This window comes from Saccopteryx bilineata, chromosome 2 (assembly GCF_036850765.1).
Source record: "Saccopteryx bilineata isolate mSacBil1 chromosome 2, mSacBil1_pri_phased_curated, whole genome shotgun sequence".
Taxonomy (NCBI): Eukaryota; Metazoa; Chordata; class Mammalia; order Chiroptera; family Emballonuridae; genus Saccopteryx; species Saccopteryx bilineata.
Genome location: NC_089491.1, coordinates 267,665,811 through 267,681,732, shown reverse-complemented (window position 1 = coordinate 267,681,732; position 15,922 = coordinate 267,665,811). Strand labels below are relative to the sequence as shown.

At 46.7% G+C, this 15,922-nt stretch overlaps 1 non-coding gene across 1 annotated transcript; it reads left to right on the top strand.

Annotated features, from left to right (window-relative positions):
- Positions 1-7,492: 7,492 nt before the first annotated feature.
- LOC136327682 (U2 spliceosomal RNA) lies at positions 7,493-7,688 on the top strand. Its single transcript, XR_010729853.1, has one exon. It is a non-coding gene; the product is annotated as a U2 spliceosomal RNA (small nuclear RNA).
- The last annotated feature ends 8,234 nt before the right edge of the window (positions 7,689-15,922 follow it).

Genomic DNA, 15,922 nt, shown 5'->3' with positions numbered 1-15,922 from the left:
TTGGTAGTCATTCCTGGTTCTGGCAGGAGCTCCTAAAACCCTTGGAATTTCCTAAGTGATGAGAGCCGGGGAGGTGTCTTTTGTTATGTGAATGAGGTGACTTTTGGAAGCACCTGAGGGTGGGGGCTGGTTGCCAAAGGAGCCAACCTTGTGATTAGAGGGGTGGAACTTGGAATTCCACTTTCAAGACCTCCAGGGAGGGAGAGAGGCTGGAGATTAAGATGGATCGCCAATGGCCAAAGATTTAACCAACTGTGTCTATGCAAAGCAGTCTCCATGCAAACCCCAAAGGAGAGGGTTTGGAGAACTCCCGGTTGGTGAACAGGCGAAGATTTGGGGAGAGTGGCGTGTGTGGGGAGTGCACGGACCCTCCGTGTCCCTTCCCACACACCTTGCCCTGTGCATCTCTCCCATCTGGCTGTTCCTGACTTAGATCCTTTTTATAAAAAGTCTATAATAAATAGATTTCCTGAGTGCCCTGAGCTGCTCTAACAAATTAATCGAACCCAAGAAGGGGGTCATGGGAATCTCTGACTTGTAGCCAGTCTGTTAGATGTATACGTGACAATCTGGACTTGAAACTGCAGCACAGAGCTATTGAGCAATACAGAGGGGGAAAGAAAGAGCTAAGCCCAACGACATCCTTGCAGCCCCCAAAGGAAGTATCAGACTGGGGTTCAGAGGTGGGTTCTAATCTCTCCCTGTGCCTTGCTGGGTGAGCGTGGCTGGATGCCCCCCTATATCACTTAGAATTCTCTGATTGCAATCAACAGAAAGTAACTTTACTTTATGCAAAGAAAGAATTTACTAAAAGGATATGAGGGAGCTAGCGAAATATTCAATAGAAGAATAAGCTCTCTGAAAAAAACACACCAAAACACCAAAAAACAAAATGCAAGAGCCAGGGGAGCTGGGTAGCAGGAATTTAAGGGTTCACAACATGATTGAGGTACAGACCTCCATTCCTTGCTTCAGACGCCAATTCCTGAGAAGGAGTATCTGATTGGCTGAGCTTGGATCATAGGACTGCCTTTTCAGAGTGATATCATATTGGACAGGACAGCTCTATTATGATTTTATCCAATACAAGGATGTTCCTTTTCCCAGAGCAACATTGAGACACTATTTCCCTGGTAAGAAATACTGACACAGGGTAGGGAAAAATTATCTAGCCCCTGCATTCTTGCTGCCATTTGTTTTAATCAATAATATAAGTGGTTGGGTAATCAGGGTCTAAATGAGCCCTGTTAGGTGTAATACTCAGAAATTTTCATTTAACCAGGCCTGAAAGACGCTAGAAAGAACAATTTCTACAACCAGGATTTTGCATTATTCTGTGGAAGAAGCAGAAGAGTGTGAGGCAATTTTTTGCAGTCAACCACCTTGCTACCTGGCCAGCAGAAAGAGTAGGGGGGTGGTACTGGCTCTGGCATTTATGGGCTCTGATTAGGGGGTTGTCTCCAGCCCCTCTGAGCTTCCTTTTCTTCATTTACAAAACAGGGTATCTGTTGTAGAGGGTTACGGTGGTTGGCTCAAAGAGAGAAGTGCATTTGCACAGCACGGAGTGCTCCTGTGTGCCTGGCTCTGTTGGAAGAGCATGACCCACTGCCTCTCCATGACATCTTCCGGCACACAGTCGGAGCTCAATAAATACTCTCTCCCTTCCCCTTGCCTCTGGACAATGGAGTGACTCCCTGAAACATCTTCCCCTCCTGCTTCATCTCCTCATCCCAACCAACCTGGCTCCTCCAGTGAAATTCAGAAGCCTACAGGCGAATAAGGCAGAAAAAGCAGGTGCATCGATGTCCCTATCCCTCTCTCTTCCTATAGTCAATCTAGACACATGATGAAGAGATTGCCTTTGAGTTCAAGGGCAGAGAGAGAAATTCAAACTTCTGGTGTGTGGAAGGCTCTGGAACCTCTCAGATACTATATTGGAGAGGGGGAAAGATTCCCCCCTTTCTTTTATAAGAGTGCCGAGACCACTGGACTACAATTGGTGTGTTTGAACCAGCCAGCCGTGGGCCGCCCAGCTGACAGAAGCCATGACTGAAGCTGGAACAGTGACTAGCTTTTCCTTCAGCTGCAAACCAAGGGATCAACACCTTGTAGAGAAAAAAAAAAATCCAGGCATCAGCTGGTAGAAATGGTCCTGGAATTCATAATAACTACAAGGAAGGCAAGGAGTTTTTATTGTTTTAATTGGCAGCTGTCTCTGGATTCTTGCTTAAGAGAGTTTGGATGTTGCAATGAGCAGGTGTGAGTGTGTGTGTGTGTGCGCAAATGAATCTGTGTATAAGGGAGGTGGGAGAAACCTATGTCTGTGAAGGTGAAGATGGAAATGACTCAGAGAAGAGGGGGCAGCTGTGTGTGTGTTGGCAGGAAGGTAGGAAGGGCAGCCGCCATCTTCCGTCTGTTGTGTGGGTCAGGGAGAGAAACCGAGAGCCCTGATGGCCATGTGTCAGGGAAGAGAAGGACAATCTTTATTGTGTGTGTGCACATGTCTCAGTGAAAATGGAAAATTGTGGATGAAAGAGCAGAAAAACACTGAGACATGAGCCAGAGGAAACCACACGTGGCCCATGAGAGGGCAGGAGCTGGCCCTGGAGCCTGGAATGAGAGGAGGCACCGTGGCTCCCTCCTGCCGGTCCAGAAATAGTTTCCGGGAACTGTGGACCTGTCCCCGCCCCCGCTCTTGGGCCAGCGGGGAGATAAAGCTGCCCGTGTCGCTTGTCTTGGCTGCCTCTCAGCTGAGACTGCTGACAAGCTGCTTTGATCTCGGGTTATCAGGGCCTAACCCGGTGCCCCTGGCCCTCTCTGCCAGCTTCCACCCGCCATCACCTCTGCAGAAAGGGCATTCCAGAAGGTCACTGTTGGGAGGGGCAGGCCAGATCTCGGGTCCGTTGGCCTTGGAGCCTGGGTGCTTGATGCAATGAAGGTACCATCTTTTCATACAGGAGAGGTGACCAGAAGAGGGCCCAATAGGGAACAAGCTTGGAGGTGGAGTTATGCAAAATGGCGCCCACCATGAACACAGGGAGCTTCCCTTGTTCCTATCCTAATGCTGGCTGGGCCTGTGCCCCAGTGAGTGGTGAGAGGTGAAAGAACAGAAAACAGAAATGGCAGCCAGGAACCTTGCATTCTTGTCTTAGGACGGCCGCTGAGTCATTGGGTGCCCTTGGGCAAGTCCCGCTCCTCTCTGGACCTCAGCTTCCATCTCCCGTCTCGTAAAATGAAGGTGTTTTTTGTAACTACAAAAAAAAAAAAATCTTTTTTTCAAATAAAACTGTGTGCGGAAACCCAAGTCTAAGGCAGATGAAAGAAGAGGAGGATGGTTGAAGGGGATATGAAGATCTGGTACCCTAATCCTCCATGTTGTCTTTTTTTTTTTTTTTTTTTTTTAATATTTTATTTTTAACTTTATTCAGTTTTTTTTGAGAGAGAGAGAGAGAGAGAGAGAGAGAGAGAGAGAAGGGAGAAGAGCAGAAAGCATCAACTCCCATATGTGCCTTGGCCAGGTAAGCCCAGGGTTTTGAACCGGCGACCTCAGCGTTCCCAGGTTGACACTTTATCCACTGCGCCACCACAGGTCAGGCTCCATGTTGTCTTTGACCTCTGTTCTGGGTAGTGTGTTAACAGATTCCTAGGGCTACCATAACAAAGGACCCCAAACCAGGTGGCTCGAAACAACAGGGTTTTATTGTCTCATGGTTCTGGAGGCCAGAAGTCCAAGATCAAGGTGTTGGCAGAGCAGTGCTTCTTCTGAGACCTGTAGGGAAAGAATCCTTCCTTACGTCTTCCAGCATCTGATGGCTCCTTAGGAATCTTCAGCATTGTTTGTGTTGTAAATGTGACTCTCCAGTCTTCCATTTTCATGCGGCCTTATTGCTGTGTCTCTTCACCTGTCTTTTATCTTTGTATATGTCTCTTTGTTCAAGCATCTTCTTTTTAGAAGGACACCAATCGTATTATTTATTAGCTGTCCCTATGGACCTCATTTTAATCTGCTTACCACTGTAAGGAACCTATTTCCAAATCAGGCCACATTCTGAGACAATGGGGGTTAGGTCCTCAACAATTTTTTGCAGGGGGGAGGGGACACAGTTCAATTCATAATACCCATTATATCTTTTCTAAATTCTGCCTTTCTAGAGTCTATGAGCACAATAAAATGGTTGCTGCTTTGCATCATGAGTTTTGGGGAGATTTGTTACACAGCCATAGTATTTGTAACAGGTAGTGAAACTAAAAGACCATAGATGCTGGCCTCAGACCTGAGTTTAGGTTTCCTCATCAGAAACATGGTGTTGGATGGAGAGACAGTCTATAATGTCCCAGGGATCCTAATAGGTTCTCCCTGCACCCCAAATACAAGCAAAAGTTTATTTTAGAAAGTCACAGATGTTGCTGGTTTGATTCCCCAGTCAGGGCACATAGAGGAGCACCTTGATGTTCCTGTCTCTTTCTCTCAAAGAAAAAAAAAAGTCACAGAGGTAGAAGAAGTGAGCCATGGAAAAAGTGAGCCAGCTGGGTTGCATGGGCTCAGAAAACAAGTTACAGAGGCAACAGAAAGGCCCTTAGAGTTTAGGAGGGAGAAAGACAGAACATGCCTGGGGGAAGGAGAGAGGGGAGGGCACAGGCATACGAGAGAGAGAGAGAGAGAGAGAGAGAGAGAGAGAGAGAGAGAGAATGCCTAGTAGATTCTTGATAAAGGTCTTTTCTTTCTTCCTAAATTACTCCTTGCCACCGTGCTGCTGACATTTTGCAGAATCAGTCTGAGTTTCTTAACTCAGTGGGCAGCCCCTGGATCCGGGAATCAGAGCCTAATTTCATGCCTACTTGGATGGGGGAATGTGTTCCCTTGGCAAGTTCCATGTTTGGAGCCCCTTTTCTGCTCAGACTTTCAAGACAATTTAGTCTGAGCTAACCTTGGTTTCTGGTTACCAGAGAAGAACCGAGGCTCATGCGGAGGCCTTGCGAACGCCTCCGATATCAAACGGCCACTGCCCCTACTGCATTCTGAGTTGCTGAGCATAAATAAATTAAAACCATCCCGGCTCCCTTTCCCTGTAAGCACACACACATAATTTCATTACAGACGGAATGAAGTGCTGTAGGCGAAACGTGTTTGGGGCTTGGCTGAACCCAGAGTGCTCTTGGAAGACAGGGATCTGTTGGGCCGACCCGGGAGGGAGCTGCGTTTGGCTCTTTCCCTGCACTCTGCACGCTGGGTGATCCACAGGCATGGGACTGACCTGCATTTGGTATTAGAAGTTTAGAGGACCACAGATGTAGCGGTGGGATTTTTTTTTTCTTTTTCACTTAAAAAAAATTGTAGTAAAATATACATAACATAAAACTTACTATTTTAATTATTTTTAAGTGTATGGTTCAGGGGTAGTGGTGCAGCCGTTGCCAGCCACCATCCATCTCCAGAACCTTTTCATCCTCCCCTTGGAACTCTGACTCCATTAAACACTAGCCCCCCATGTGCTCGCCCCCCAGCCCCTGGCAGTCACCAGTCTTCTACTCTGTCTCTATGAATTTGACAGGTCCGAATCCCTCATAGAAGTGGGAACCATATTGTATTTGCCTTTTTGTGACTGGCAGATTTCACTAAGCGTGTCCTCAAGGTTCAATTCTGTCTCAGCAGGCATCAGAATTTTCTTCCTTTGTATCTAGATGCCATTGTGTTTATTCCACTGCAAATACCACATTTTGTTTCTCCATTCCTGTCCATCAGCAATTTGGTTGTTTCTACCTTTTGGCCATTGTGAGTCATACTGCCGTGAACATTTGTGTTCAGATACACGGTTGAATTCCTGATTTCAGTTCTTTTGGGTATCTACCCAGGAGTGGAATTGCTGGATCATACACAGACGTGCATTTTTAGAGTCACCAGCATCCTTGAATGTCTTTCAGACCTCGACTACCACAGAGAATTGGGTAATAGCCCTGCGGGGTCCTCTCCTCCCTTAGTATCTTCATTTGCTCGTTGGTGGTCCAAGTTATCCCTGAAGCTCAGCTTAAGATCTTGAAACTGAAAACAAACAAACAAACCCCAGAATATTTCAAATGATTTGTAAAGAACCAGGTAGAAATAATAATAATAAAATCTAATATGCACTGAGCACAATGTGCAAAGGCACTGTCCAAAGTACTTTGTATTTATCATATAATATGATCTTTGCAACAATCTTATGGGGTAGGTATTGTTAACATCTCCGTGTTACAGATGAGGAAACTGAGGCTTTGCGAGGCTGAATAACTCATCTAAGGCCTAGAATCTGGGATTCAAACACATATCTGTTTGATTCAGGGCACCTTCTTTGAAACACTGAATATTGCAGCTTTCATTGCATTCATGACAACTATGAGGTGACCTGATACATGTGATGTTGAGTGTCACTATGATTCTAAAGACTTCATTTGATAACAGTAATTGGCGACTGCTATTTGCTAGACCCTTGGGATATAGTGACAAATAGGATATGGTCCCTGTCTTGAAGACACTTAAAGTCTGTGGGGGAGACAAAGATGTACAAAATCAGGTTATTTGAGTTACAAGAAATTGATAGAAGTGCAGATCCCACCAGCTGAAGTCCCAGAAAAGAATCCAACTGTTTACATACCTCGGAAGGAGAGCAGAGTACCTTAAATGATGGAAAGAAGCAAGGTAGGAAACAGAGCCTAGTACTGAACTCAGGATTCATTACCCCCCTTTCTTTTTCTCTCTCTCTCCTCCTTCCTCTCTCTTCTCCATTTGCTTCTAGATTATTATCTCTGGCCTCCAGTATCTTCAAATAGCTCCCTGACCCATGTGGGAAGAGAAAGAATCTTCTTTCCTGCATCAGTATATGAGTCCCAGGAAAGAGCTCTGATTGGCCTGATTTTGGTCAAGTGACCTTCATTGTTCCGTCACTACAATAGTGTGGAGTTCTTGGATAGACCAAGCTTGGGGAATCTGTCCAGTATATGGTCAAAGGCCAGAGAAGTGGGGATGGAAAAGATTCCTAGGTAGACATAAATAAAGGTTATGCAACCTATTCCAGAAATAATCATTTATGTCTGAAGGGTTTTTTTTGTTTGTAGGAAACAAAACCCCCTCTGAGGCCATTCTCAGAAGGGATCAGAATGGGAAACTGGAAGATCAGAATTAGATGTTACTTTCTTTATCTCGCTAGGACCATGTGGCATCTAATCTTTGTTTCTCTCTGTACATCTGTCTCATTCTTTCTTTTTTGAAGCATAGTTTTCTCTGGTTCAGCACCCAATGGATGCCAGTGACCACTCCAACCCTAGTTGTACATGACTGCTTTTACTTCTAGGATTTGATACAGATTGACCATTGTCCCTGTGTGTCTGAAGTCAGTGAGAAAGAATGGACTGATCCAGCTAGGGTCAAAGGTCTAATCCCATTCTGAATAACTATAGGCTGATTAAGTGGGTTTACCTTGTCCTAACAACTAACTCACTAGCGAATAGTTTAAAAATTCCTCTTCCATAAGGCCATTTGGCTAAAATCAAGTGTGATATCTGTTCTTATTAGTTTAATATCTGCTACATCCTCTGTCTGAGGAAAATATATTAAATGTAGTTTTGGAGCAGGGAGATGGAATAGGAGCTTGCTATCTCCACTCTGTGAATCGACCCAGTATTACAGTACTTCTGGGAATGCTGCATCAAGAAAATAAAATCATTTCACTGAGAAGATAAGTTTTAGGTTTTGAAGGATGAAGAATAATTTTTCTAAGGTGTGTGTATTAATCAGGGTAGAGTAGGTTACGATGTGGTAACAAACTGACCTCAAAAATCTTAACAGCTTGACACAACAAAGTTTCCTGCTAGCCCTGCATGTCCATCACAGGTTAGTGAGGATTCTACTCCACACAGTGACTCAAAGTATTTCCATTCTGCTGACTTGCCATGTGATACACTTGGCTTCCTTGGCCACTGTGACAGGAGAAGGGAGAGACTAGGGAATCTTACATGGGCTTTTCATCGTCTCAACATGGAACTGAAGCATGTAGTTCCTACCCACAGTTCATTGGCTAGAACTTGTCACATGGCCTCAATCTATGGCAAGGGGCTGGGAAAGATATTTGGGGAGTACTTGGGAAGCATGACTGGATCTACCACAGTAGGTAAGCAATGAGATCATTTTCAGTCATGCGAGTGGTTCTCAACCAGGAGAGATTTAGTCCCTCCAAATAACATTTGGCAATGTCTGGAGACATTTCTGGTTGTCACAACTGGCGATCTTATTGGCATCTAGTAGGTAGAGGTAAAGGATGCTGTTAAACATCCTACAATGAACAGGAACAGCCCCCACCACAAAGAATTATCTAGTCCCAAAATGTCAATAGTGCCAAGGTTGAGAAACCTTAGGTCAAGGGAACAACTTGAACAAAGGGACAGTCATGAAAAAATGATTCAGTAGCATGGAGTACATCACAACATTGTGCAACCACCACCTCTATCTAGTTCCAAAACTTTTTCATTATTCCGGAAGAACACCATGCCTGTTAAATAATCATTCCTCATTCTCCCCACCCCAGACCTAGGCAACCACTCATCTGCTTTCTGTCTCTGTCGGTTTACCTATATCAAACGTTATAAATGGAATCATATGATAGGTGACTTTTTCTGATGACTGGTCTCTTTCACTTAGCATAAGATTGTCACTGGTCCTCCAGGTTGTAGCATGTGTCCGTTTTTCATTCTCTTATGGCTAAATGGCATTCCATTGTATGGGTCTGCGACATGTTGTTTATCATTCATCCCTTGATGAGCATTTGGCTTGTTCCCACCTTTTGGCTGTTGTGAATAATGCTGCTCTGAATATTCATGTACAATGTATAGATATATGTTTTCAGCACTTTTGGGTATTTACCTAATAGTGGTATTGCTGGGTCAGATGATAATTTTATGTTTAGCTTTATGAGGAACCACCAAACTAATTTCCACACGTTTTGAGTGCTTACTTTGTGTCCGGTTCTGTGCTGAGTGCTTTCTATGTATCGGATCACTTCTTCGTCACAACAGCTCAATGAAGTTGGTCACTATTGTTATCCTCATATCCTACTTAAGGAAACTGAGGCACAGAGAGGTTAAGCAACTTGCCCAAGGTCACACAGCTAGTAAGAGACAATGCCAGGAAAATAGAACCCACAGAAGACGAATTTTGGGCAGGGAAACTAAGCAGTCAGATTTAATTTCTTCCTCTCACCATCCTTCCTCCCCCCCCCCCCTCCGTTGTGTTTTTAAGCACCTAGTCTGGGGTGGGGGTGGGGGTGGAACTTGGTTGGTAGGAATTTGAGGGCAGAGAAAATGTCACGTCACCACCCTTGGAAGAATTTCATTTTCTTTCACACATTTGGACATGGACACACAGGAGGCACATGGATAAATCACTGGACTGTTTGACAAGGCTGGGAAAGAACTTGGGGCTGGGATAGAGCAGCCTGGTCCTGGAGGGCTCATGCAGGGCGGCAGTGACGTCACCAACACCCCATTTTCCTATGTATGTTTATAGTTTCCCCCTCAGGAGCCCCCAGGGTGTTGGGACACTCCTCAGCTGTGTGGATTTGTGTGCAGATGTGTGTGTGTGTGTGGGGGGTATACACAGAGGCCTGTGCTCTATTTGTCCTGGGGCAGGCAGGCGCAGGACACTGAGTCTGGATAGGTACGTCAGGCCACTTAACATTTGTGCATCGATGCTTCGTCAAGATGGAGCCATCAGCCATGGCCGGATAGCTCAGTTGGTTAGAGTGTTGTCCTCATATGCTATGATAGTGGGTTCAATCCCTAGCTGGCACGTACAAGAATCTACCAATGAATGAATAAATAAGTGGAACAACAAATCGATGTTTCTCTCTCTGCTCTCTCTCCTTTCTTTTCTCTTTAAAATAAACGAATACAGTTAAGAAAGAAAGAGCCTTCAATAAGGAAAGCTGCCCTTGTGGTCCCCACATTCCAATAAAAAAAGCAGGTGGTCAGTTCTTGATGACAATCAACCACGCTTCATTTTATTGAGCACCTACTATGTGCCTGCATTGTTCTAAGCCTTGGGCCATCAGCTGTGAACAAGAGACAAGGTCCCTGCCCCACAGATTCTCTTCTTGGGAGGGAGATTTACAGATGGACAAAGAGTTCCAGGATGACCCCAAGGTGGCAGGTGCTCTGGGGGATTGAAGGAGTGGAGGGCCACAGAGAGGGAGAGAGGACGCTGGTTTGGGTCAGAGGTGGGAAACTTCTGGTAGGCAGAACAATGGCCTGCAAAAGCCTTCCCATCCTCATCCCTGGAACCTGTGAGTCTGTGACTTCGCATGGCATAACATGCAGCCGTGATTAAGTTAAGCATCTTAAGATGGGGAATTTTACCGGTGGATCAATATAATCTCAAAATCCTTAGTAGGAAGGGGATAGACAGGAGGGTCAAAATCAGAGGAAATGTCACCATAATGGAAGTAGGGGTTGTGATGATGCCATTAACCAAGAAATATAGGAGGATTCTAAAAGCTGGAAAAGGTTAGGAAAGAAATCCCCCCCCCCCCCCCCCCACACACACACACCAGAGCTTCTAGAAGAAATGCAGCCTGGCCAACCGGTTTAGACTTCTGACCTCCAGAACTATAAGATAATAAATTGACTTTTTTTTTAAGGCACTAAGTTTGTAGTACTTTGTTAGAGCGGCCATAGGAAACTAACACAGAACTGAATGAGGTGAAGACCTAAAACTCAGCAGGGAAGAACATTCCATTCCAGATGAATGAAACAGGAAGCGCAAAGGCCTTGGGGTGCAAAGTAAGACGCTGCAGCAGCAAGGGCTATGCTAGAGGCTACATGTAGCATGCTGAGGGAACACAGGGCGGATGGGGGGTGCTGTTTGAGAGTGGTTAACTGAGGAAGAAGTAAGAGAAGGGAATGCTTGGATTGAACCCTCAAAGGCTATAATAAGAGCGCTGGCTCATCAGTCTGATTGCCCTGGGTTTAATTCCTGACTGCCACTTGTGATGTGGTCTTGGGCAAGCCCCTTTCCCTCTCCAAGTCTCTGCTTCCTGATCTGTTAAAAAGTCTAACAATAATACCTGGTGGCATTGTTGTGAGCTAATTCATGGAACATCCTTAGCACAGTCTGTGGCACATTTTAGATGCTCAGTCGTGTCTGGTATCATAATGATGATGAGGATGGTGATTTGATACAGGAGAAGGTGGAACAGGAATGACATCTTGGGTGCAGGGAACAGCATGGGGAAAAGGCCAGGAAGTGAGAGTGCATTGCCCACCGTGCATTCTTTTTTTTTTTTAATTTTTTTTAACTTTTATTAATTTTTAGAGAGGAGAGAGAGAGAGAGAGAGAGAGAGAGAGAGAGAAGGGAGAGGGAGGAGCAGGAAGCATCAACTCCCATATGTGCCTTGACCAGGCAAGCGCAGGGTTTTGAACCGGCGACCTCAGCATTCCAGGTCGACGCTTTATCCACTGTGCCACCACAGGTCAGGCCCGTGCATTCTTTCCAACGTGATTAAATGCATGTAGGGTATCTCTGTAGACTTCTCTCTGCTTTCTCATACAGTGGTGCCCACTGCCCCTGGCCCAGGGGAGAGGAGTCTGGCCAGTGGTATGATCAGAACACTACTGATTGGCTGCCCATCTGCTTATAAGCCTAGAGAATGGGTGAGACTATGGGACCAATTCCCTGTCGTGCAGCCCTGCGTGTAAGCAGAGGGCCTTGGAAGCAGGAAGGGGAGGGGACCAGTTGAGCAGGCTCTGCATTCCTAGGGTGGCCATCTGCATCATGCCAAGCTCGGCCATCCTCCGGATGAGTTAGAACTGTGGCCCCGCTCACCCGGACAGCAGGCAGTTCAACTGTATGCAAACATATTTGCCTGAATCTATCTTTCAGTCCTTTCAACAGCCTTTGGGTTTCTCTAGGCAAATGATGTGCTTTGATACTCATTTTCTTTACAAGCTATGTAAATACCCATTGTGAGGTGCACCCGTGTGCTGGGCAGGTGAGTCCGCACCCAACTGTCATTTTCTCAGGCTGAAGGATGAAGGTTGATCTGCAGGTGGGCACCATATAGAAGGGCTGCATTTGGAGAAGGGGCCACATAAAGGGGTCGACAGCATGGCTGCTCCAAGTGTGGTCCTCAGACTGGTGGCGTTGGCCACCCCCCCCTCCCCGCCCCATCCCAACCTGGCCCAGCCCTGCTCTGCCCCGCCCTGAATCAGAATCTGCATTTAAACAAGATCCCCTCTGGAAATCTCTGAGGACCTATAAAAAACCATACATGTTCTTGGTTCCTGCCCCAGAGATTCTGATAGTCTGAGATGGGGATATAACATTAATATGTTTTGAAAAGCTCCCCAGATAATTCTAATTGAGAATCAGGGATTTGTCCTTAGAGCAGTGGTTTTTAAATGTTAGCATGCTTCAGAATCCCTTGGGAAGCATCCACACAGACTTCTGTGCCCCCTTCCCACACACACACCCAGGGGTGTGCTGGTAAATGTCTAACAGTAGGCTCTCTGGATGGGCAAGGGGTAAGGGGAGGAGCTCTGATTTGTAGCCAGTTTCTGCAGTATGTGCGACTGTTCCCACGGAGGCACTCCTGTTCCAGGGTGAGCTGGCTCCACGGGCCACACCTCCCAGGTGTGGGTGGGATCTGCTGCTTCCCCAGGGACCAGACTTTGAGAACCACTAGGTTAGATGAATGCTTGGAACTGGTATCTTGAAAGGCAACGCTGATCAGTTTGCAGTAGCTCCTTGGAGAGCTGTGTGGAATAGGATCGGAGGCTCTGTGAGGCCCAGTTGGCCACGTGGCATATGATGGAGACTTTGGCTATCCTTGGGTTTGCTTTCTTCTTTCCTTCCTTTCTTTTTAAAAAATATTTTACTTATTGATTTTAGAAAGAGGAAAGAGAAAGAGAGAGAGAAATAGGAGATGGGTAGGAGTGGGAAGCATCAACTTGTAGTAGTTACTTCTCATATGTGCCTTGACCAGGTAAGCCTGGGATTTCGAACCAGTGATTTCAGCATTCTAGGTCGATGCTTTATCTACTGCGCCACCACCAGTCAGGCCTTCCTGGGTTTTCTGAGCTCTGCTTTGATTCCTGGACCGAAGTAGAAGGAATGAGGGATTCGATAGAGCTCTACTTTGGAAGGACCCTGGGGAGGCAGGGAGAAAAACGCACTGTATGACAGGCCATCTCATGAGTAGGTATCCACGTAAGACCAAAGCTGGGAGAACCCCAAGAGACCCACTGTAGAGCAACTCCCTTGTTTCATGTAACCAGAGGCTCAAAGCGGAAAAGGACTCCGCCCCGACACACAGATCATCATGTTCAGATACACTTGGGCTAAACCTCTCAGATCTTGAAAAAACAACAGAGAAGAAATTAATGAAGAAAACTACTCTGGCATTTTGAAGGCTGGGGCCTGCTGGCTGGGAGAAGAGAGGAATCGGGGCAGAAACTGTAGAGGAAGTTTTTTCAACTCCAAGGGCAGGCCAACCCTTGAACTCCTGTGGCATTCCGGGAGCAGAGAACTGGAAAAAGAGAAGGGAGGGACCCCGAAAGAAGGCAGGGTGATGGGAGATAAGAAATTCCGATTCTAATCTCCGTATTTCCTCTGCTTCCTCAGAGCCGGGGCTGTATATAAACTCTATGCAAATATGTTTACTTTATATTTTATTTCAATAGGAGTCACTTAGCTGTCAGGGGCTGTATCAACATGTCAGTTGGGTTGAAGAAACAACAAGCGTTTTGAGTGGAAATATTTCAGATAAACAGACACAATGTTATGACATATCAAAACAGCCCAAACACCACGGGAAGGGGAGGCGGAGATGGTGGAAAAGGGAGGAGGGGGGAAAAGCCACAGAAAGTAGATCTATTTACCCTGGCGCATGGACTGTACGGTCAGCTGAAAACAAAATAGGTTTTTTATTACTTGTGTTGCGTGGCGGCAGGGTTGTGGGGGGGAGATGGGGAGAAGGGGGAGGTGGGGAGGGAGGGGAGGTGCCCTTTATCTGTGGCCTTAATGCATTTTGTCAGCTGAAGAGGAGGCCTGCTTGGCGGGTTACCATGCCCATTGCTCTCGGGTGGCCCTGCAGATTCCGCGGGAGGAAAACAGGCAAGGAAAGAAGAGACAAACCCCCGGGATTAACTTCATTAGCGATGGGGAGACCAGTTGCTTGGCGAAATCTAACAGCCTGTTCGCAAGTTGCCCTCCGTTTCCCTCCTGGCAGACTGAAAACGAATTCAAAGGAGACACAAAGAAGTGCCCTGGTTTGTGGTCAGGGGTGGGGGTGGGGTTGGGGGGGGGCGGCGGTGAGCATGCAGAGGTGACAGGGGCATGAGGCTACCACTTGGTGTGCACTTTTGAATGTAATTTTTTGGAGTAAGCAATACCGTTGCCTGATTCAGTAGCCAAAAGAATAAAAAAGTATATTTTCTCTCTTTCCCAATATGCTCATTTTTCTGTTTCTCATCCCTCCTCCCCCAAACACACACACACACACACACACACACACACACACACACACGCACACTGTTTTGTTGGGCTTAGTTTAATTTTAGTTTTCAAGCCATCTATTCAATAGTTCAACCAGTGGGCTCTGTCTGAAAGCAAATTCAATTTTCCTTAAAATAATATTGATAGTTAATGTGATAGTTAATGACTTATTGAGTACCTACTATGTGCCACCAAGATTGACTTACGTGATGGCTGGTTCCCACAGTCACCTGCAAGGCTGGGGTGATTCTTCCCAGGTTAGAGATGAGGGGCCCACAGCCCAGAGCAGTGAGGGGTACAGGGCAGCCATGTGCCTGGTCAGGAGAGAGCTGGAACTCAGACTTGGGTCTGCCTGGCTGCAGCATCTGTGTTCTCGCCACCATATCAAATGTGGGGTGAACTCGGGGGACAGAGGGTGTGTGGCAAGGGAGCCTCTGGAGGAGTTGGGAGCTGTCAGCCAACTCAGCCCGGCTGAACTTGTCCACCCCCGAAATGAATTTGCCCAGGAAAGGAACCATGTGCTTGTCCAAATGTGGGACAAGCCGGCAGCTGCCTCGGGGGTGTGCTTGGAAGATGTTGGCAAAGTCCCCCACTGCTCGTAAATGTCTCCCCCTGCCACCTGTCACACGGCCTCAAATTCCGCCATCAGAGAGGTATGGCCCTGGGCTTTAATGAAAGACTTTTTTGGGCATGGTTTCAGTGTAGAGACACTTCCTCCAGAGAGGGCACATCTATGATCTGCCCTGAAAGTCCTCCTTCCAGCAGGGCAGCCGGCCCAGGGATTGGCACTGACGCAGGGCTTCATGGTCTTGGTGTCTTTGGGAGGCAAGGGGGATCCGGGAGAGGGAGGTCGGGGGAAGGGGGACAGGCAGGGATGGATCCCAAGGCTACCTGCTGGTCAACCGTGGTGTGGCGTGCGGGGCTGTTTGGAGAGAAAATTTTGCTGTTTCCTAGAGACAGAGGGCCTCTCAAAGCCTCACCTGTCTTGTTGCCAATCCGACGATGCGTTTGAGGCTGGAACCCTAAATAGCCATGCGAGGAGCAGGGGAAGCACCAAGCTTGTCATGGGGTCGCGGAATGTCACAGCTGCCATGCAGGCCACCATGAACTCCGGTTAGTCATGATCTTTCTTTGCTTCCTCCCCCCCCCCCCCCACCTTCCAATGGTGACACCACCTATAGCATTCTTAATATTTACCTTTCAACTGACCCACTTGCAAAAATAATAAACATCTATTTCAAGCCGAGCATGCGTTAGTTTCTTCACCAATAGAAGGAGACAGACAAATTCAAGCCTCTCCTGGCTTTGGTGTGGCAAATGCAATAATTTTCCAAGAGGAAAACAAGCACCGATGAGAAATTTATAAGAAAAAAGGAAAATATTTCTATGCACATCCTTGAGTC